The sequence below is a fragment of the Hylobates moloch genome, unplaced genomic scaffold, assembly GCF_009828535.3.
Source record: "Hylobates moloch isolate HMO894 unplaced genomic scaffold, HMol_V3 SCAFFOLD_8, whole genome shotgun sequence".
NCBI classification, from domain to species: Eukaryota; Metazoa; Chordata; class Mammalia; order Primates; family Hylobatidae; genus Hylobates; species Hylobates moloch.
In genome coordinates this window covers 50,836,023-50,859,665 of record NW_026652283.1, presented here as the reverse complement: position 1 = coordinate 50,859,665, position 23,643 = coordinate 50,836,023, and the positions used below count along the sequence as shown (strand labels likewise).

The 23,643-nt window shown below is 44.2% G+C and overlaps 1 long non-coding RNA gene across 2 annotated transcripts in view; it reads left to right on the top strand.

Moving 5' to 3' along the window:
- LOC131384043 (uncharacterized) overlaps positions 1–23,643 on the top strand; it is an 88,020-nt gene that overhangs the window by 7,753 nt on the left and 56,624 nt on the right. Inside the window, exon 4 of one of the 2 annotated variants that reach the window (XR_009214531.1) lies at positions 615–939. The exons of the other annotated variant lie outside the window; for it this stretch is intronic. This is a non-coding gene — a long non-coding RNA (uncharacterized LOC131384043). Of the gene's footprint in view, positions 1–614; positions 940–23,643 lie in introns of those variants that run through there. 2 annotated transcript variants of the gene reach the window in all.

Here is a 23,643-nt window from a genome sequence, read left to right as displayed (position 1 = left end):
TGGACAAGTTACTTTAATCTCCCTGAGCCTCAATCTGCTCATCTTTAAGATGGGAGTCTTAATAATCTCCTCATAGGGGATTAAATAAGAACATGAACGCACCTTTTCTAACACAGTGTCTGAGATGAGTAGATGTTCAGAATAGGGGTTCATTTGCTTCTTTGCTCTTTAGCTCCCACCTTTTTTTCAACTGCCCCAAATCTCTTTCTGCTCACCTTTTCTTGTTCCATGGGGTCTTTACACCACCGTGTTAGCATGTGTTTCTGCTACATAGTTATTTCTCTTTTAGAAGCAAGTGAGTGAAGGGAGGGCCCAGTGGGCAGCTCAGAACTCAGTAATAAAACCACACAGAATCCATCTCAAACAAAACGGCAGATTGGCAAGAGTGACCTGCATGTAGTTTTTTATTTCATTTACAGTACGCAAGGACTGTGGGAGGACAGTTGGAGGGGGAGTCAGGAGATGGGGGTTCAAGTTCATGGAGTGGCTATGTGACGCTGGGCTGGCCCCTCTTCCTCTCTGGGCCTCAGTTTCCCCATGTGACAATAAGGGGTCAGGCCAGGGAATATTCTGACACTCTGAATTTTTAATTTTATTCTAATTATATGTTTCAGGGAGGAATAACTGGGCCCTGGATAGAATGTGATGAATGAATATTCTTAATGAGAAGTGGAAATAATTTGTGGTTGAGAGCTGTGCCTCAGATCAGAGTGACAGGATACATGGGTAGGCTATATTTTCCAGCAGATTAAGAGCTGTAGCCCAAGACTCTGAAATATGAAGAAAAAAGGAGAAGATGACAGCATATCTTTTTAAAGAAATATTTTCCAGCCAAATGGTGCAGCAGAGGACTTCCAGGAATTTGTTCTTGTTCTCTATCAAAGGTGAAGAGTTCATAGCCTTCAAGGAAACAAGAAACCATGGGATGGAGTGAAGGAAGGTGGCCTGGAACCAGCCGCTGAGCCTCTCTGAGCCCCAGTTTCCTCATCTCTAAAATGGGGCTGATCTCCTCTCCCTCAGACTGTTGTTGCAGGAATTAAATGAGGTATTGAGTGGGAAAGCATCAGTCCCGTAGCAAATGGCCCCTGAGTAGGAGGATCTGAGTTCTGGTTCTGGTCCTGCTGGGGTATGGCTGGTTGAGAGGTCAAAGAGGTAATTAAAGGGATTGCCAGCTTCATTATTGGGAGCTGAGATTCCATTTTAGACCAAGAGTGTGACTAAGGTGGTAACCTTAACATTTCATTTCTTCATATTTATTTATTGAGCCAATATTTTTCAAGCATTTGTCATGTACCTAGTATTTTGTTGCTGCTAGGGTAGACAACAGCACCCCCCGCTGGCCCCTGCCACCACAATGTAGAAAGTACCTCCACATCCATAGGCCCCTCTCTACCCTGGTCCAGCCCACCCAGCCACTGCCTGAGAATGGGGCACAGCATCCCTAACCTCCCTGTCCTCCATCCAGACAAGCACATCCCATCCATTCTGTCTTCTGATGTCATTCACACTGTCCCTCCTCCTGCAGCACCCCATGTTTGGCTTTCCATGTCACCTTCCTCACTGCCTTTCCAATCCAGGTCCCACATAGCAGCCAGAGTGGCCCTTCTAAAGCACAAACCATATCACTCCCTTCTTCAAAACTCTCCAATGGCTCCTTTCTGCCCTCCTCAGAAAGGAGACAGCCCTTTGCGTGGCTTAGCAGGACCCCCACAACTGGCCCTGCTCCTTAGCCTCATCATACATAGCTTCTTCAGAGCACACCTTCCCTGGCAGTGCAGTTCATCTGTTTCAAGCTTCTGTGACTTCGCTGGTGGAAAACCACCTAGCCATGCTAACTCCTTTTCTCAGCTACAGAAAGAGTCTTGGAGGAAGGAAGTGACCATCCAAGATCACATGTGAAATGTGACACAGGCCCTCTTTATCAGTCTGCTCAGGCTGCCATAACAGAATACCACAGGCTTAAACCACAGAACTTAATTTTCTCACAGTTCAGGAGATGCCATCAGGGTTGGTTTCTGGTAGGGCCTCTCTTCCTGGTTTGTAGATGGCACCTTCTGGTTTTGTCCCCATGGGGCATTTTTCTCTGTGGGTGCACACTCCTGGCATCTCTACCTCTTCTTAGAAGGATACTAGTCCTATTGGATTAGGACCCTACACTTATGACCTCATTTAACCTTAATTAGCCCCTTAAAGGTCCTATTTCCAAATAAAGAAAGTCACACTGGGGATTAGAGCTTCAACATATGAATTCTAGGGGTACACAATTAAGTCCATAATACCCTTCTTGCTGGAGATCTGAGGCCAGCACACAGAAAATGGTTCTGGGGCGAGAGCAGCTCATGTGTATCCTGTGGAGCTAATGGGGCAGGAATGCAAGGAGGAGCTTGGTAGTTAGAGAAGGAAAAGTAGAAGACTGGGACAGCCAGAGATGAGAAGGGGAGGGTCCTGTGGCCTGGAGAGAAGGTAAGAGCAGCCTGTGCAGGGGTGTGGGGCCTAGACTAGGAGTGAACACACAGGTTGGGCTATGGAGTGGGGGTAAAGGAGAGGCTGGTGAGTGCAGGTGGAGAGCATGTCTCCTTGTCTGCAGAGCAGGTCACTAAAGGCTGCCATTACTGTATGAGCTCAGCACCTCTCACCTGGTCCTCACATCACTCTTGAATGTAGGGATGCACACCTCTATTTTTGGGAAGAGGTAAATCCAGTTCCCTAATTGTCTGGCAAGTAGCAGAACCAGGACCTCAATACAGGGGTCCTGATTCCCAGGCTGGGGCCTATTTTCATCTCAGGGTCAGGGCTAGGGTAAGGCAAGTGAAGCACCAAGGAGGCACTTGCACAATCTGGAGGGTGGGGGCCTCCTTAAGTTTTGTGCCCTAGGCACCTTGCTCATCTCACCCTACTCCCGACCCTGACTGGCCTCCTCCTCTGTGGCAACTGCTCTCTTCTCTCTAATCTTCTGTACAGCAGAGGCAATAGGCTGCAAGTAGCTGCAGTCAGGCTTGGCTTTGCTCCTAACCAACTGGGAGGCATTAAGTTAATGGCCCTACAGGTCAAATCAATTCAGGTAAAGTTATCACCCTTTGCTTTTCCTGCCCACCTTCGTAGCTAGCCATGCAGTGTTATCTGTTCTCACTCATCTTCTTGGTTCACGTGGCTCCTAGGTCCACTTTCCGCCACTAGCACTTTTTACCCTCTAGCACCTCGGTTTCTGTATCTTCCAAATGTGGATGATAATGATGATTATGCTAGGGATGTTGGTGGTGATAATTCATATGTCACAGGGTTGTATGAGAATAGGTGTATACAGTAAGTATTACGAAAGTGTTAGCAATTATTAATTCCAATTTTGCCTCACTCCTGCTCAGCGTTCAAGGAATTTTCACACCAAGTTCTCACTGTGGCCTGGAAGGTGGAAGGACAAAAATTATTATACCCCCTTTAAAGAGGAGGCGAGGAGACTCAGAGAGGCCTTGGGACTTGCTCAAGGCACACAATCAAGAGATGGCAGAGCTAGGTCTGGCACAGAACTGAGGCAGTGTTGGTGGAAAGTGAGGGGGACCCCTCTCTCCTCTCTCTGCCCCATGGCCTAGGCAGCTGTTGTCAGAGGCCAGGAGGAGCTCAGGACTCATAGCTGGAAACTTGAGTTCAAGACCTAGCGGGAATGAGGCAAAATTGGAATTAATAACTGCTAGCACTTTTATAATACTTACTGTATGCATCTATTCTCATACAACCCTATGACATATGAATTATCACCACCATCATCACTATCATAATCATTGTTATCCACATTTGGAAGATGAAGAAACTGAGGCGCTAGAGGGTAAGTAGCTTGCCTAAGGCCACATAGCTAATAAATGATAAACTGGGTTCACACCCGTACAATCCAGCTCTAAATCTGTGCCCTTAACCACGGTGCTATTTTTTTCCTCTGGGTCTTTTTCTACCTATTTTTAAATGTTAATTAAGAATGATAAGTTGCTTACTAAGGGCCCGACAATTTACATATTTTTTTTATTTGATCATCCTGAGATGATGGAAATTATTCACCCATTTTGCAGATAAAAAAGTTGACACTTAAAAAGGGGCATATAACTAGTAAGTGGAGGCTCAGGATTCAAGCCTAGCTCTGTCTGCTTCTAAAATAATAACAATAGTAATGACAATAATGATAATATTTATATTAGTAACAGTTACTGGCCAGACATTACACTCAGAGTCAAGAGTGCATTGTCTCTGGTCTCTAATTTGTGTGTGACCTTTTACCTGCTCCTCTTTTTTTTTTTTTTTTTTTGAGACGGAGTCTCGCTCTGTCACCCAGGCTGGAGTGCAGTGGCACGATCTCGGCTCACTGCAAGCTCCACCTCCTGGGTTCATGCCATTCTCCTGCCTCAGCCTCCCGAGTAGCTGGGACTACAGGCACCTGCCACCATGCCCGACTAATTTTTTGTATTTTTTTTTTTTTTTTAGTAGAGGTGGGGTTTCACCATGTTAGCCAGGATGGTCTCGATCTCCTGACCTCGTGGTCTGCCCGCCTCAACCTCCCAAAGTGCTGGGATTACAGGCGTGAGCCACCGCGCCCGGCCTACCCTCTCCTCTTAGGATCTCACATTGTGGTCTCTGGTTCTGAGGCTTCTCCATCCCTGGCAGGTGGTGATTCACCAGGGTTGGCAGTTTGAGGGCAGCTGATTCCCTCAGATGGAGGCATTTGTTATCTGTACATTGGAAATTATTTTTGTGTCCCAACCTAATTAGGGAACCAACATAATTTAAAAAAAGCCATCCTGGAAAACGAATTGCTGTTAGAAACAATTGTTTAGACAAAACACCATTTGTTCCCAGCTTTTGCTCCCTGCTGGAATGGCGGGCCACTTGTTTTGGTGACAGATGCCTTTTGCCTGGGATTTTGGAGCATGAGGAGCTGAGTGGGGTGAGGGTGGGGACTGGAGCTGGCCCACTCTCAGCTGGCCTCTGAGGGGAAACCCTGAGGTCCCCTGGAGGTGGGATACTTTAATCACTCTGCAACAAAGAGGGCCCCAGGCCTCCCGGGAAAGTCTGACCTGTCAGTCCTGATGTTGTGCTATAGACTTTGATTCAGAACTGAAGTCCAGAGAGGCACAGTGACTTGCCCAAGGCTGCTCAGCAAGATAATGGCAGAACTACAACTAGAATCCACATCCTCTCATTCTTTCCGTGGTGGCATGTGGTCTTCTGAATCGATGATGTTACCTCACCTGACTTTAGTATCTGATATCCAGCCTATCTGCTCGTACTTGAGGCTTGCTGGGAATTACTAACTTCTTGTGTCTTGCCACTGACCCTAAGAAATTTGGGTTTCTACCTGGCACTGTTGCTCTGTGGACTGGAAAGATCCCAGCGGGGCTAGAGCTGGTAATGTGACCCAGCAAACAGCTGTTCAGATTCAGGCAGAATAAGAGGGGCCTTCAGTCAAGTATAATGGTTTTTGTCTTGGTCATGTGACTTCCTTTCTTGTGTGTAACTAGTGAGCACCTCTATTCACTTGTGTGTTTTGATCTCAGATTCCTCATTTATAAAATGGGGCAGTATTCTCTGTTCTCCATATTCATTTACAAGGGCACTGTGAGAATCAATTGTGTGAAGAAATGAAAAGTACTTGTGAACTAAAGAGTGATATAAAAATATGATTAACAATAATGGCCAACATTTACCAAGTACTTTATATGTGTGTATTAGTTGAAGTAAAGTGCTTGCTGCTGGAGCACACAACCTTCAAATCCCGGCGGATTAAACAACAAAAGTTTATATCTCAACCACCATAGTCAGTGGTAGACCAAGTGACTCGGGAACAGATCTTTTCTAACCTTACCTTCCTGGATTCTTTCACTTTCAGCCTCATTGATAAGGGCAAGAGAAAAGTATGGCAGATTGTATGGGAGGTTTAGGGGCCAAGGCTGGAAGTGGCATGCCTCACTTCTGCCCACATTCTACTGACCAGAATTCAGACTCTTGGTTCCTTAAGGCAACTGTGTGCCTAGGAGGAAAATAAACCTATTTGGTGGACACATGGCATTTTATCAGCTACAATGTGCTATGCACCTTGTTAGTGCTCATAGCAATTCTCTAAATGATTTTATTATCCTTTTTTTAAAAGTCTGGGGAAAGAAAGGCTCAGAGAGATCAAAAGACTTAGAGAACATGCCAAATGAATGGGAGGGTGGTGGTCTGAATTCATTCTGTCCAGCTACACAGTCCCTGCTTTTTTTTTGTTTGTTTTGTTTAAGAAAGAACTTCCAGTTGTAGGTAGAGCAGTTTAATTCATTTTATTTGTTGAATGCCTACTATACACTGAACACTGTGCTATCTCCTGAACAATGTCATGATGATTCCTTTTCCTCTTCCCCATGCTGAGATCACATTTTTTTCTTCAGCAATTCTATTCTTTCTAATCTTTAAGGTTCAACTTCAGACTGTTGCTTTAAGGAAGTTTCCCCTGTTTACCCACAAAGAAGCACTCTTTTTAAAACCTCACTTGTGCTAGTCTCAATTCCAGGAAATAGTGTGAAGGACAGAGTGAAGTGCAGAGTAGATCATTCCCCCTGCCCCCAACTAGGAACTGACACCTAAAGTTTACTGCTTGAAAGAAAAAGGCACAAAGTCTTTACATTTTAAAGAAACTAAGAGTCATGGTGCCCACCTTCTCACAGGACTGGTTGAGGGGCTCTTGGTTTTAAAAACCAGCCCTACTCTGACCTCTTCTCCCTAGAAGGGGAGAAAAAGCTATTACCTCCTCTCCCATTTCCCTGGGAGAAACAAAGGATTGAACTTTTTCCCAAGGAAAAGTAGACTGACATTGTGTTTCTTCATTTAACTACCTGGCCTCATTATGCCATAGCAAAGGAAGAGCATAGAGAGAAAAGGGTGGTGGTTTAGCCAGACAAAAGGGGCAAAGACTTTCTTCCCTACAGAGTTTGGGTGAGATTAGAGACCTCATACAGTGAGGGGCATCAGGGCACTGGGTTTCTGAGACTATGACAGTGGGTGTCAGTCAATGATGAGGCAAATCTCAGTTGGGATTGGTACTGCATAGTAAGCTGGTCAGGGAGGGCCCCTATCAGTAGAGTTTATGGGGGTCTCCCCTGCACCTGTAAGGAGCCCACAGACAAAAAATCAGGTCAGCAGCTAGGGTACAATTAGGAGAGGACTGTCTCACTGTGAGCTGTTACACCCGAAGTCTGCTACCTCCTGTCTCTCTCCTCACACCTAAATGCCAGAGCAGTGGAAGAGGGAGGAGGTGAGTGGGAGCAGATGCTGGAACTGGATTAGGGATGGTGAGGGGAGGAGGCAGGGAATAAGAGGGGCTGGGTAGGAAGAGCTTTGAATCAAACATAAAAATACAAAATATAACTGAATAGGATTGAATCCTATAGAACCCAGTGAAACTGTTCTGGTAACTGAAAGTGACTGAAAAGTTATGGCCTCAGATTGAGTTTGTTAAGGCAGTCTGCTACCCAGCAGGAAAAGGGAGGGTTCAACAGAGCACAGTTGGTAGCAATTATTGGAAAAATAAAACTATTCTGGGCTTATAACCCAGTGAGCTGAAACTCCACATTAAATCCGTTTCATACTCATCCACTTAGCTACTATTTGCTGAACTTCTAGTCTTTGCCAGAAAATGCTCTTGGCACTGGTGATTCTAAGGAGCTTACCCGGGTGGGGAGACAGACAAGTGAAAAAAGTAACTGTTCAGTATGATAAATGCTATGAGAAAGGATGGTAGAGGAGAGTGGGGCATGCAGGAGAGAAAGACTTAGTCATGGTTTTACGTGTCAGGGGAGAGGTTGGAAAAGTTTTCCAGGGTCTTGAAGAATGAGTTGAGGTTGACAAAGCAGCTGCATTGGGGAATGGGGTCCATGTGCAAAGGCACAGATGCAGGAGAGATCAGGGCACACTAGAGAAACTGTGAGTAGTTTGAGCAATGCATGAGGGGTGTTCCTTTTTATAATTTATTTTTATTTTATTTTTTGAGACAGGGTCTCACTCTGTTGCCCAGGCTGGAGTGCAGTGGTATGATCTCGGCTCACTGCAATCTCTGTCTACTAGGTTCGAGTGATTCTCATGTTTCAGCCTCCTGAATAGCTGGGATTATAGGTGTGCACTAGCACACCCAGCTAATTTTAGTATTTTTAGTAGAGATGGGGTTTTACCATGTTTGCCAAGCTGGTCTCCAATTCCTGGCCTCAAGTGATCCACCCACAATGGCCTCCCGAAGTGTTGGGATTACAGACGTGAGCCACTGAGCTCAGCCAATTATTATCATTTATGTCTCTTATTTTCATTTTATCTCCTTTCCCCAACTAGACTGTAAACTCCTTCAGGGAAAAGTAATGTCAAATCTCAATTTCATCCCCTAATGACCAGCATTAGGTGCACAAATGTAATACTGAAATGTTTTTCACTGAGGGTAATCCAGCAGAGGTTGCATGTTTCTCGGGGCTTGGGAATCCTGCAGAAGAAGGGAGGTAGATGGGTTTGTATGTGGCTTAGGACAAGTTAGCTTCTTCTGTGTATAAGAAAGTTGACCAGATGATCTCTAGAGTTAGCTTTAAAATAGTTTAACTTTAGAATTTGTGAGACAAAAGCAGTGGATTGGAAATCAGGAGATTTGGTCCCTATGTCCAGCTCTGCCATTGACTAAGTGTGTTACTTACCCTTTCTCCTTTCCCTTCTAAGCCCAAGTTCCCTATCTATAAGATGCAGGAGCAGCACACTATAGCTGTAAAGTCCCTTTTAGCTCCAACCTTCTATGCCTTCCACACTGAATTCAGTTGACCTTGTCCAGGACTGGTGTCCTTGCTCAGGAAGGCCTCACTTTCCTCAATATTCTTCAGACACATTTTCAAACTTACGGGGTAAGGGAGGGAGATTAGGGTCAGGAGAGGGTATTTGAGTGAGGCAATGAATATTTATAACAGACGCTCCTACCAGAGGACACATTAAGTCTTGCAGCATAACAAAACTGAATTACCATGAAATAAACTTTCTTAATTAAACCAATTAAATTTCTTCCCAGTATGTAATTTAGAAACTCTGATAAACCCTGGTTGAAAAGGTTTGTTTTAGCCTTAAGCTGGCCGAGGAAACAGGAACATCTGGTTGGTGGTGGAAAGGCCTGTTTAGGCTGCAGGCCATGGGGGCAGCACCATGGAGCTATCCATGGTGCTGAAACAGCATCTGCCTCACGGCCTCGATAAAGGACATAGGCAGGCCAGGACCCGGTGGTGCTTATGAGATGTGTTATTTGAGGACAGTGCCTTCCACTTAAGGCATGGTGCACTTTTCTGTTTCCTATGCGTGACAGCAGCCACTCAGAAGTTAATCATGTATCCTTCTCCACTACCCCAGATCTACTAGAGTTTGAAAAATGACATGAATTTTCTTATGCTCATAAAATCCTAGACTCTTAGAGCTAGAAGGGATGGCCTGGTTCACCCCTCTCATAAATGTAAGGAAGCTGGGTTTCAGAGAGGTAAAATGACTTGACCCAAGGTCACAGAACTTGTAAGTGACAGAACTGAGATTCAAGCCCAAGTCTCTGACTAAATTCAGATCTGTTTTCACTAGGAGGTTCCTGTAGTCAGTGAAGACTTTCAGGGTAGAGGCCATGTCTTGTTCACCTTTATTTTCATCTGGAATCTATTGTAGTGCTTGGAATGCTTTTTTGAACAAATGAATACATGCGTGCTGTTTTTATTCTTCCATAGTCCTCAGTGCCATAGTGCAATTGGTACTCAATAACAGCCATACCAGAGTACCAATTACACTGCACAATCCTTTGTAAGATTATTATAATTAACAAAGTGCTTTTACTTGTTATTCAAATTGATTCTCACAATAATCTTAGAAACAGGTTGTGTTAGTCCCATTTTACACCAAAGGAAACTGAGGCTCAGGGTCTAGTGGCTTGTCCAAGGTCACATAGAGAGTCAATGAAGAAGCTAGGGGTAGGACCCAGCTCTCCTGATTCCCATCCATGAACCCAAGGCTGAAATTAGCACATAGGGAGGGAAAATAGAAGGATAATACATGGCTTCTGCTCTGAAGCTACAATACAGTTGTGGCAATAAGCTACACAATCCAATGTGTGGAAACAAGGTACAAGTACTCAGGAAAAGGGTAATAGAATGAGGTGGTATGGGTTAAAGTCTGATGAATGGCTCAGATAGTCACTGCTTTCACTCCAAAGACCTGTCAGGGTTTAGAGAAGTTCTCTGAGAGCAGGTAGGAGCTGACCTGTCACTGGAAGGTGAGTGAGATTTTGATAGGTAGAGGAAACATAATTCTCAAGAAATCCAACAACTTTAATGCTGGAAGAACCTTAGAGAGTGATTGCTCCTCCTCCTACTCCTTCATTTTATAGACAGGGAAACAGAAATCTAAATAAATGAGTGACTTGTATAATACTATAAAGTCATTTATGGCAGGCGTTTGTGTGTAGACACTGGGGCCACAGGACAGGTAAGATAGAGTCTTTGCTCTCAGAGGGTTCTCAGGCTAGTAGAAGGTGGGGCATGGAAATAATCGGGTACATTCAAGTGTCACAGGCAATGATGGAGTCTATGTGGGGCTCAGAGTAGTTGCAAAGGAGGGGCACCCATTTATAGAGTAGCACATTTGAAGTTCAAAAGACTTCATTTCAGCTAATTAAAGTCAGTCAAGGTCAGGAACGAAAAGCTGAAATCCATTTCCTAACTTCTGAAACCACTGACCAGAAGGAATTTCTGCCTAGGAGTGGCTTGAGCTGGAACACTGGAGAGAAGCAATTGGAAGGGCTGAGTTTCAGTTCTGGCTTCGTCTCTTTCTGGTTCTGTAGCATTGCACTTGCTGCTCCTGCTTCTAGGACTATCAGTTGTCCCATAAGATGAAGGATTACTTTTCCTTTTGCCAGGGTTGCAGGGATAATCAAGAAATATCTGAGGAAAAGAGTTTTGTCAATTATAAACTAATAAAGCAATATATATGTTAATTGTTTTTATTCCTCCTATATATAGAGCTTGATACAGAAGAAAATGTCCTGGGTTATATTTGAGTCACATCTCTGGGCTCCTGATTTCTTGTCCATGGGATGGGAGATACCTGTCCTATCTACCTTACAGAAATTGTATAGAATTAAAAAATACCCATGATGATAAAATGATAGGTGTAAACAAACAAAAGTGTAGTTGTATTCCTGAATGAGGATAAGTGATTGGGCATAAAGAAAACTGGGCTTTATTATTGTAAACCCACATCTGTACCCTGAATCCATTTACAAAGAGAATTCACAGCCATTATCCTATCCAATTCCCTCAACAGTTCTGTGAGCTAGGAATGAGTTTATCACAGATAATTAGCCTCAACTCGCAGATGAGAAAACTGAGACTCTGAGAAAGTGATAAGCCCAGAAGCTGAATCTTGGTCACTTTCCCCCATTTCTTTCCAGCCAACCCTCAGTTTCCTAGTGCCCAGAACTCTGTCTTCATGCAAGTCTGTTTGGAAGACAGGCCAGAGTCATGTTCTCTTGGACTTCCCCTTGCTATGGGGGCAGTTCTGGTCTTCTCCTCCATTCAGTACTTAGCCTTGGAAGTGCTTGATAAAATCCCAGAGATGGGTTAGGATGCCCATCTCTGCGTGGGGTGCCCCTGCAAACAAACACCAAGCCACAGGTGCTTTGTTATGTGTTCAAAGGACTCCAGATGGAAGACTAATACAGCTGGCATACTCCCTAGGCATGTTTTCAGCTGCTCAGGCTGCCTTAGCCAAGACATGCTATCCTTTGTTCATAATCTCAATTAAGGACTGTCCTCCCCATAATTCGGGCAGGAACCTAGGGGGCTATTGTCCACTTCCCTGTTATGCCTCTCCTTTGCTGAAACCTTCCAGTAGCTGGATTAAGCCAGTGTCCCATGTGTGCTCCTTTCTCCATAAAGATTCTAAAAAAGAGAGGGGAAGAGAATCATTCTATTTTGGGATCTGGGGACATAATTGAATTGTGTTTAGTTGGAAGGTTTACTGCAATGTTCTTCCACAGTGTAGTCATGGATATTTGGGAGACTGTTAAGCTGGAGCCTCCAGTGGGACCTGAATATTCGGAATCCAGGAAGCAGGGCTTTGCTGAGTTTTCTCTCACTAGGAGCAGGATCCGGTTGTGAATAACAGATCTAATTAGGAAGGGAAGGGATTATCAGGACCAGAGCTGGCCCAGGCACAGGAAACACTAATGCCTGCCTCCTGAGGAGCAATTATTGGCAGCTGATTATCCTTCATGGGCAACCCAGGTACCTCCCCTTTCAGGATGCCTTCTGATCCCTGGGTTGGGTTTGGGAAAATCTTTTCTGGGCTTCCAGAGCCCTAGGCTTCTCTCTGTCCAGCACTGATTACACTGTTGTTATTGTCTGTGTTGGTGACTACTATGTCCTTCCTTTAGACTGTGAGCTCCTTCAATGCTGGGTCTGGTTCAGCTTTTTATTCAGCTTCCATCACAGGGTTTGGCACACAGTAGGTTTTGCATTGTGGTTAGGAGCATGGTCTCTGGACCCAGACTGCCTGTGTTTGAATGTCAACTCTACTACTCGCTAGCCTGAAGACCCAAGGCCAGTCACTTAATGTCTCTGGGTCTTAATTTCCTCATTTGTAAACTGAGAGTAATAATAGTAATTACCTCATGGGTTTGTTACAAGGGCTAAAAATGTAAAGCACTTAGAACAGTGTCTAGCACAGAGTGCTACATAAGGGCTGCATGTTATTATTTGACTCCTGATTTTGTATTTTGGATCTTCACTTAAAGCAGGGGCACCTGTACCAGGAGGTATGATTCCATGCCCCCTTTCCTTCTAGCCCAGCTGTGAGAATGAGATCCAAGGGTCTCAGTCTGGAGGGCAGGACACATCAAGGAAGATTGCATGGGATAAGGCATAACTGTTTTGCATAATTTGACCCTCGATGAAATCTCAGTGTTCTGTGACATGAAATGCAATTAGACTGACTTCTCCCTTCTCAAGTCCTAATCTGCTCATGTGACACCCATCACCTGGGTCCGGCAGATGCTGAAAGGCATTAGTGTTCTATATACAGTAATAGGAAGATCCTCAGAAGACTGATGTGGACCAGCCTTGTCTGGTCTGTATTGAGTGGCATGGATGGGAGTTAAGGTTGGAAGGCAGCTAGTGGAGATGGGTGTGCAGAAAGTACTAGAATGTTTCCTGCTGGAAAAGCTATGAGTAGGATAGTCCTATTGGATATGTCTAAAGGGCACAATGTCTGGATAATGTGTTTTTTTTTTTTTTTAATAAAACAAAACACAACACACTTTCAATCAGTCTGGTGAAGGAAGAGCTCTGGGATGGTATCTAGAATCAGGCAGTTTTGGCTCTGCCACTTACCAGCTGTATGGCCTTTGGGAAATTCATTTGTTATTTTAAGCCTCAGTTTCCCCTTGTAAAAAACAAGGGCCTTAAAATCAGTGTTATTAAACTAAGGCATATTCCCAAACTTTCATTTATTTAGCCCAGAATGGGCCCTGGGAATCTATGCTTCTAACAAGCAATAAGGTGATTGTGTCTGTGGACTACACTCCATGTGCACAAATTGCTTCTGCCTGTATCTAATACATTATGGGCTTATAATTTCCTCAAGAGAAAGTTATAAATCTGATGACATCAAGCCCCTGTATAAACTCTTCAATGATCCCTGTTGTTTTTAAGATAAAGTCCTACCTTCTTAGCCTGGTGTGGGCTATATAGGGGCTACATATTTGACTACTGATTTTGTATTTATATAAATATATATTTATTTACTTAAATAAATAAGTTCCTAATTCCATCTCTAGATTGATCTCTCTCACACCATTGTCATCTTCCACTCCTCACTCTAGCCATACAAGGACTGTTTGCAACATATAGATTTCCCACCTCCACACCTCTGCTCAAGCTGTTCTTCCTTTATGGTGCATTCTCTCATTTTCTTTTTCCTTTTTTTTTTAAAGGCCTTTTTCAGTCCAGTCACAGGTATTCTGCTCTCTGAGCCACACAAATACTGACACTTGGTACCACTTTCTGGTCATGGATAGGCTGCTGTGTATGGTTATTTATCTGTGTCTCAGCTTTATCTTGTTCCCTCCTTCATTAGCCTATCAACTCTCAGAGAGCAGGTACTTATCCAAGTCTTCCTATCCCCTGCTTTCAGTTGGCAGAACATCATAGACATCCAGTAAGTGTGTAAAGATCAGTGACACCTTAAAGAGATACCCTCTCTCTTAGGTGATGAGTTGGCTGGTTGGCCCATCTTGGGGTGAATCACATTTGTTTCCTAGCCAAGAAACATACTGTAAGAGCCAATTACAGAATAAAAGAAAATTTCATGACAGCAATATTATTTTCACTTATAAACCCATCATCCTGAAATTATCACCGATTACATGTTGAGTGTCCTTTATCTGAAATGCTTGGGACCAGAAGTGTTTTGGATTTCAAATCTTTTCGGGTTTTGGAATATTAGCAGTTATAATTGAGCATCCCAAATCCAGAAAGCTCCAATGAGCATTTCCTTGGAGTGTCCATCATATTAACACTCAAAAAGTTTCGGATTTTGGAGGATTTTGTATTTTGTATTTTTGGATTTGGATGCTTGACCTGTAATAAGAACAACAAACTATTTTATAATTTGTTAAAACTGGAAACAGTTCATAGCTATTATTTAAGCTTTAAGGGAAAGTGTGCTTATGCTTTTGTGTATCTGTTTAATAAACATAACATGGTTAAGGGGTGTCCATGAAGATGAGTTTATGGAGCACTTCTGGGCTCTGAAAGCCCCACCCAGATGTCTTTTGCCCTCCATTTCTGCCTGCCTCAACCTAGACCACATGGCTGTCATTAATTCTGCATGCTAACAGCAGTGTCATCTAAATAAATAATTATGATTTTTCAATTAAGGATCCCAGGACCTCTGGGACCTAAGCTGACCCAGACATTGTGAGGCCGTATGTCCCCAAGAGGCCATAGAGGCAGCAGACCCTTCGCTAAACCAGCAGACCCTCTTAGATTAGAAGAGCTCTTCAGGACCTGAGGCTGTTGGCCCTAATTGCCCACTACTCACTGCCAATCATTGTGATTCAAAGACAGCAGCTCTGGGCCAGGAGTCAGGTGACTTATTATTTAATCCCAAATTCATTTATTGTCTGCTAGACTAGTGATTCTCAAACTCGAATGTGCCTATTCAACACCTGGGGATCTTGCTAAAATGCAGATTCTGATTCACTAAGTCCAGGGTGGGGCCTTGAATTTTGCATTTCTAATGAGCTCCCAGGTGATGCTGATGCTGATGCTGCTGATTCATGGGCTACACTTTCAGTGGCAAGGAGTTAAACCATGAGCTTTCCCCTGTGAGCTCATTTTCTTTATCTTCAATATGAAGGTGCTAGACTTGGTGATCTCTGAGGAACTGTCCAGCTCTGATTTTCTGTGATTCCAAATAACTAATAACCACAGCTTTAGTACTCAATATTTATAGCAGTGATATTCATAATAGGCCAAATATAGAAACAACCCAAATGTCCATCAAACTGTTAAAAGGATAAGCAAATTATGTTATACCCATACACTGAAAAACTACTCATCAATAAAAAGGAATGAATTACTGATACATTTAACCACATGGATGAATCTCAGGTGTATTACGCTAAGTGAAAGAAGAAAGATTAAAAAGACTCCAGAATGTGTTATTCCATTTATATGAAATTCTAGAAGAGGAAAACTATAAGGACAGAAATCAGATTGGTGGCTGCTAGGGGCCATGAGTCAGGGGGTGGGTATTGCTTGAGAAGGGGCACAAGGAAAGCTTTTAGGATGATGGAATTGTTAATATCATGATTTTGATGGTGACTACATGACTATATACATTTGTTAAAAGTCATCGAATTATACACTTAAAATTGGTGAATTTTATGGCATATGGATTATCCTCAAGAAAGCTGATCAACCCCCCCCAAACAGCAAAACAATAGATACTATTTATTGAGTACCCACTATATGCCAGGCATTTTACAGAGATTGTTGCTATTCTTTGCAACAATGCTTTGAGGTAGGATTATCCCCAGATTATGAAACCCAAGCTCAGAGGAAAACTGACCACTTTCAAAGAAGAGGTAGGATTTGAACCACCTAATATATGATGATTCCAAGACCTGGTCTACTTCTACATGGCTGTCTTGGCTCCCACAATTCTCAGTCCCTTCTTGCAAGAGCAGTAAGTTCTAAAATTATCCCAGGGTCATGCCTGGCTCCTGGCCTATCTGCCAGGGAATTTCACTTTAAGAGGTATTGTTATTATGTGTTTCTTTGTTGAGCATGGAACCCATTCTGTTTAGAACATGCCCCTTGAGTGATATCAGCAGCCTGGTGAGTGCAATAAATCATCAATACATACATTGTTTTATATCATTTTTAATTAAACAAGTAAAAGTCCTATGGAGAGCGCAGAATGTTTGTGGGGAGTAGGGATAGCAGGCCCAGTGAGAGGTGGAACTTCCTGATAAGGAGGTGGGGGCAGCACAGCCCCACTGGCCCTCTCAACGTGTCTGGGGAGGCTGTAATTATTATCTTCTCCATTTTGCAGATTAAGAAGCTGAGGCTCATAGGGGTTGGGTGACTTCTCTGAGGTCACACACCTTGTTAGTGGCAGAGATCAGGCTTGAAACCTGTTCCTGTATACTCCCAGTTCTGTGCCTTTTCCCTTTTCCTACAAGCAAGGAGAAGACAGAGCCCTGTCCTTAAAAAGTTTATAAGAATACAGCAGCTGCTCACAGCCATAAAAGAACACTGCAAAACAGGCAATAATTCTGTGGAGTCCATGGAGTGGCTCAACATAAAAACAATTTAGCAAAGATATGAGCCAGGGAGGGTAGAATCAGTCAAGGACTTCTTGGAGGAGGCGAGTCTTGTGTTAGGTTAGCCATGGAGGTTAGGTGCAGCTAGGGCAAGCAGAGGTGGGAGAATTGTATTTGTATGCCCAGGTGTAGGTCCCTCAGAGTCATGGAGAGAAAACTTGCGTGGTGCTGGGCTTGGACCTAGTTGAGATGGCTGGAAAAGGTCTCTGTTATTCTTCTCCCTCTGGTTCTATGCAGGGGGCCTGTTTGAGAAGGGGAGGCCTCAGTCACCTATGGCAGAAGGGCCAGAGAAGAGTGTCCTCAGGGCCTTCCAAATGGCCTTGTCCCTCAGCATCACCAAGGATGGCCAGCAGGTCTCTCTACTCAGGGCAGGGCACCAGATCCTGTTGTCCCATGGCTCCAGATGAGCTGCTGCATCTTATTCAGCCACCATCTCCATTCTGACATCACCCCTATCCAGTACCAGGCAACCCTTCTGGGCACCCAGGAGACCCGTTGGCTCCAGCAGCTGGTGCAGGATTAGTAACTGAGGCTCTCTTCTGAGCCCTGGGTCCATCAGGGACTAGTCCTCCTGATGCCTGTTATTACTGTATTCTGATCAATTAGTGGGGAAGAAATGAGGTCAGAGATAGCAGGTGTGGGCTTGGCTTTGTTTCTGGAGAAGGGCTGAGCTGGGTTGGGGCTGGGCTAGGGTGATGAGGAGGAGACAGTTCTTAGGGCTTTAGGCCATGAGCAGTAGAGAGGAGAGTGAACCACAACAAGTACCAGGTTTGTAGCTCAGAAGGCTTGGCCTCACTGTTGCCAGGAGATAAAAATGGCATTTGGAAAACATTTGTGCTCCAGGCTGCACAGGGTACTGGGGTGGGCCCATTAGCCACTTAATGTCCTGGATAATGACCCTTAGCTTCCGAGAATGTCAGCTGGAAACCCAGACTCTACCAGAGGCATGGAAACCAGCCAGTATCCTTGGCCTCATGTTCAAAGCTCTTTCTATCTACAAACCAACCTCGCCTATTTTCTCTACAGCCTTCCTCTCATGTGGCTCTGTCCTTCAGCTCTCTGAACATGTCTCGGGCTCTCTTATTTCCCTTCCTTTGCTTAAGGTGTTGCCCACCCCTATACTACCCTGTTCCATCTCTGCCTGGTGAAATCTTCCTCATGCTTCTTGCACCGTGTCATATGCCAGCTTCCCCAAGAAGCTTTCTGTTACAGCCCCTGTTAGAAGTTGTCTCTTGCCTCTGACCTCCAGCATGCCAATAAAGTTTGTCTTATCCTAAGGGAATCTGAGCTTATTCTCATCTTCTTTCCCTTCCTAGGAACCCTGGAATCACAGACCATCATGACTTGTCTAATGTGCTTTCTGGCACATGGTAGGTTCTGGTGACTATTTGTTAAATCAAATACCTACTTGCACATATGCAAAAGCTATTTCTCTGTATCACTCCGAACATCTCCTGACTGTGCAGCTTCTTTCATCTATCTATGCCTTTGCATTTGCTCTTCCCTTTGGCTTAAGTGCTCTTCCCTGCTTTTCTATCTGGCAAGATCCAGTTCCAAATCAGGCTAACCTGTGCTCTGTTTGTATCTTTTACACCTTTCTTTGATGGCATGACTTACACTGTGCTGTGAATAAGATAGGCTTTTTGCCCTCAAAGGATTCACAGTCTGGCAGGCTGACAAATAGCTATGTTGCAGTCTTCAAATCTAGGGCTCACTCTTAGGCTCCACACTTTGGTGTGGTAAAAATTCCAATAGTATTATCAAAGCAGGTAATGAAAAGTTTCCCTTCTCTAAAATCAGAGCTTCTGCTATGTTGCACAGTTCCAGGGGACACTGTTGCCATTATGGTCTAGATATGTGGCTCCAAGTGGGCTTGCACAGTGCACAAGCTTTACCACAATACCTGGCAGCCCTGACTCAACCATTCAATTGCAGTTCCATTCCTCAGCAGTAAGACCACTGTCACATTTCTCGTGTATCATTTCAGATGTCCTATACATATCAAACATTTACATGTATGTGTGTATCCTTTTCTTTTACACAAATGGAATGTCACATACAATCTTTTGCATCCTGCTTTCTTAATAATCTTGGAAATCATTTCTGATCAGAACATCTGGATCTACTCTATTTTTTACTACATTATTTTAAATAGCCGTATAATATTCATGACATGTGTGTGCCACAGTGTAATCACTCCCCAACTGATCAACATTTAAGTTGTTTCAATTTTCTTTAGCACTCCAAACAGTACTGCAACAAACATTCTCACAGGTACAACTTTAAGCACTTGTTTGAATTTGTCTGTGGGACAAATTCCTAGAAGTTGAATTGTTGAGGAAACAGAAGGCATATGTGTTCCAAATTTTGATGGACATTACCAAATTTCCCTTCAAAGACTGAGCTGAGTCTCAGTAGAGACAAAGCCATGGGCAAAAGGAACAGCATGGAAAGAGGTTTGGGTTGGGCACAGTGGCTCACACCTGCAATCCTAGCACTTTGGGAGCCCTAGGCTGGCGGATTGCCTGAGCTCAGGAGTTGGAGATCAGCCTGGGCAACATGGCGAAACCCCATCTCTACAAAAATTAGCCGGGCGTGGTGGTGCACACCTGTAGTCCCAGCTACTTGCGGGGCTGAGGCAGGAGGATCTCTTGATCCCAGGAGGTTGAGGCTGCAGTGAGTCACATTTGCACCACTGCACTCCAGCCTAGGTGGCAGAGCAAGACACCGTCTCTAAAAAAAAAAAAAGAAAAAGAGAGAGAGGGGAAAGAAAGAGTTTTGATGGGGGTTTGACAAAACACAGCCTGTTTGGAGGAACTGAGTCATACTTTGTGATTGTAAAGAAAAAATTAAGCATGGTGATTGGTGAGGATAGCCTCTGTGAGGCAGTGGCTAAGTCACCCAGGGCATCATGGGTTGGTTTAAGTCACAGAGGTTGGCAAACCATGGCTTGCTGGCTGAATCTGGCTCACTGCATGTTTTTGTAAGTTGAATTTTTATTGAAACACAGCTATGTCCATTTATTTATTTACTGTTTATAGCCACTTTTGCTACAATGGCACAGTTGAGTAGTTACAATAGAGTCCATTTGCCTGCAAAGCCTAAAATAATTACTTTGTGGCCCTTCACAGAAGTTTTCTGGCCTAAGAAGTTAGATTAGCCTGAGAACAGTGGCAGGCCTTTGACGGTTCCACAGAGAAGAGAGACATAGTCAATTTGGTATTTTTGAAAGATCACTTTGTTGCTGTGCAGAGAGAGGATTGGGGTGGGGCAAGGGCTGAAAGATCAGGGAGGAGGCTAGTGCAGTGACTCAGGTGAGAGGTCATGGGGCCTGGAATAAGACAGAGGAAATGGGATAGAGAGAAGGGGATGGACTTGCTAGGTATTTGAGAGGGCTTGGAGAATGGTTGAGTGTCTGAGTGGGGAAGGCGGGGAAGTCAAGGTGTTTGAGAAGATGTTCTGATGTTGTGTTCTGATGTTGACATGGCGGCAGGCAATTCAGGCACCCCAAGGCCTCCAGCTCTATTCTGGCTGTTGGTGCCAGTACTCAGAGTGGGGCTGTCTCTGATCCAGGGTCTCTGTTCTCCTTTGACATGAAGGAACAACCTTGTCTAACCCTCAAGCTGGCACTAGCAAAAGGAGACATAGAGATGTCTTCTAAGATTGTGCTCAATTTTCGTCTTCATTTAAAGCACTAATTTGGCTTTTATTTTTATTTTATTTTACTATTTTATTTTGTGTTATTTTATTTATTTATTTATTTTTTTGAGACAGAGTCTAGCTCTATTGTTCTGGCTGGAGTGCAATGGTGTGATCTCAGCTCACTGCAACCTCTGCCTCCTGGGTTCAAGTGATTCTCCTGCCTCAGCCTCCCGAGTAGCTGGGATTACAGGCATGAGCCACCGTGCCCAGCTAATTTTGTATTTTTAGTAGAGATGGTATTTCGCCAGTTTTGGCCAGGCTGATATCGAACTCCTGACCTCAAGTGATCCGCCTGCTTCGACATCCCAAAGTGTTGGGATTACAGGCTTGAGCACCTGGCCAGCTTTGATTATTCAATCTAACTCATCTCCTTGCTTTTCTTTCCATTTAAACGTTTATTAACAAGATGACTCAAATGATTCATGAAGTGGTGGGGAGCTTGGACTCCTGGGCCAGATCAGGCTACTATTTTTTTTTTTTTTTTTTGAGATGGAGTCTCGCTCTGTCGCCCAGGCTGGAGTGCAGTGGTGTGATCTCGGCTCACTGCAAGCTCCACCTCCCGGGTTGACCCCATTCTCCTGCCTCAGCCTCCTGAGTAGCTGGAACTACAGGCACCTGCCACCACGTCCAGCTAATTTTTTGTATTTTTAGTAGAGATGGAGTTTCACCGTGTTAGCCAGGATGGTCTCGATCTTCTGACCTCATGATCTGCCCGCCTCGGCCTCCCAAAGTGCTGGGATTACAGGCGTGAGCCACCGCGCCCAGCCTATTTTTTTTTCTTTTGCTCAGTTTCATAAAGATAATCCCCTGATCACTTCCCACAGAGAATGCTTTCCTCTGTCTTTGAGCTGGTGGGGGTACCTCAATAAAATCAGAAATATAGAAAGCAGGCAAAGAACTGAGAACAATGGTTTACTAGAATTTGGAAGGGTGGTGACAAGAGATTTAAGGGTTGGAATCAGCCTTTCCAGAAGTCAGTAACACAGTTTCAGAACCACTCTCCAAGTCATAAGGATTATGTTCTAATGATAACACAAGATAGACCATAGTTGTTCATACAAAGGCAGAGCATAAAGAAGAAGTTTAGTTCAAGGGGCTTGTGGTAGTAATTGCTCTTATTTTTAGGACAGAGCAGTCTGGGACATTCTCTGGAAGTTTTAAAGTTGATATGACCTACAGAGGAGCAGAGATGAGAGAAGAGGAAGAGGGAGGAAGAGCAGAGGACAGAGAAAATGAGAAATTGAGTAAGAATAGAGATGGAGAAGAGGAAACTGAATAGGTTCCTATGTGTAGTAGTTGCAGGTATGCTCTTTGCTGTGCCAGGAACACCACACTCATGACTCATTGATGCCTTTTAATAATTCTGGAGTGTGGGTAGCTTCACCATCACAGTATGCACGAGGAAACTGAGGCTCAGGGAAAGTTGCACAGAGAGCAACTTGTGCAAAATCCCCCAGAGAGTAAGTGGTAGATGTGGGGCTCGAACCCAGGACTAATTGGCTCCAAAGCCTGGGCTCTTTTTTCCACACTCTATGGGGCTGAGAGTGGGTAATGGATAGGACAGAAGGAAGAGCAGTTCAGGAAGGCAACAGGGCTGGAGGAGACTCACAAAATCCACAGCACTCGCCAAGCCCAGCTACTCGTGCCTGAGCAGCTGGCAGATTTTTTCATAAAATAAAAGAAGTCCCTGAATTGAGAAATATGTGTGTCTCCTAGATTGGATTGTGCAGTGAACAGTAGCCAGAGCGAGCAGTAATCCATCATGGACTGGCGTTGGCGGGTGCTGCCAGCTGAAGCCCTGGTGGAACTGTCATGAAGGTGACCTTGGCAGGGAAAGCCAGGGCCCAATGTCTAACTGCTTCCTGGTAGTCAGTGCGGGGTGGAAGGGAGTGGGATGACAAGTTTCCTCATCCCTACTGGTAACCTATTTTCCCCCATTTTTTTTTTTCCAGCTTTTTACATGCTGCACCAATACTGGGTCTAGCTGCAGCTTGGCTGGGTCGCAGAGGCTGAGGAGGGAGCTAAGCCTGGAGAGCTGGGTTAAGTCAGACAGACCCAAAATCTCTTACACTGAGTCTCAACTTATTGTCCCTTGTGACTCCAAGGTCAACTTCCCTTCCCTGTTGGCTGAGGATCCAGGTGTGGAGCCAGTCAGCCAAGATGGGCCCTGGAGGGCCTCTCCTCACCCAGGGAAGGGGAGTGGTTTAAGGAGTTTGGCTGTATAATCAATCAAACCTGAGTTCAAGTCCTCGCTTGGCTGCCTACTTACTATTTATGTGACTTGGGCATTAACCTCTGACGCTCAGTTTCATTACCTGTAAAATGGGAATTATTAGTGTACTTAGGAGGAATAAGTAAGGTAATACAGATGAAGTCAATGGTTAAATGCCTAATGCACTTCCATATTTTGGTTAAATGATAGTTATTATAATTATTTTCTTTATACCTCGGGGTCACTCTTTTGGATGGATTCAATAAGTCTTTTTCACAGAGACCCAAAGAGGCTCCTCTATGCTTTTGTGGGTTTAGAAGAGAGGGTGCAAAAGGCTTGTTTTCTGAAACCAATGCAAGTTTTGATATCTTATAATCTGCAGCATTGTTGGGCTTTCTGATCTCCTCAATTCTTGGCTACTATAAACTAAGTGCTCACTATGTTCCAGGCACAGCATTAAACTTTTTGCAAGCAGTAGCATTAGTTAGGCTGTCATTAGCTGCTATAACAAACAAGTCCATGAAAGCATATGGTTCAACCACTATAGAAGTTTATTTCTTTCTCTGATAAAGCCCAGAATGGGTGTTTTGACTGATGGGAAGCTCTCCTTCAAGAGGTGAGTCAGACCAGGCTCCTTATATACTGTGGCTCTTCAAGTTCAACATGTGGCTCTAGAGGCATGCTCTAAATCTATACCCAGTGGCAGAAGGGGAAAGAGCATGAAAGTTTTTTTTTATGTGTCAGGTCAGGAAGTAGCATACATCACTTACGCTCAGATTCCATTGTTCAGAATGCAGATGTATGGCTAATCCTAATGACAGGAAGACTGGAA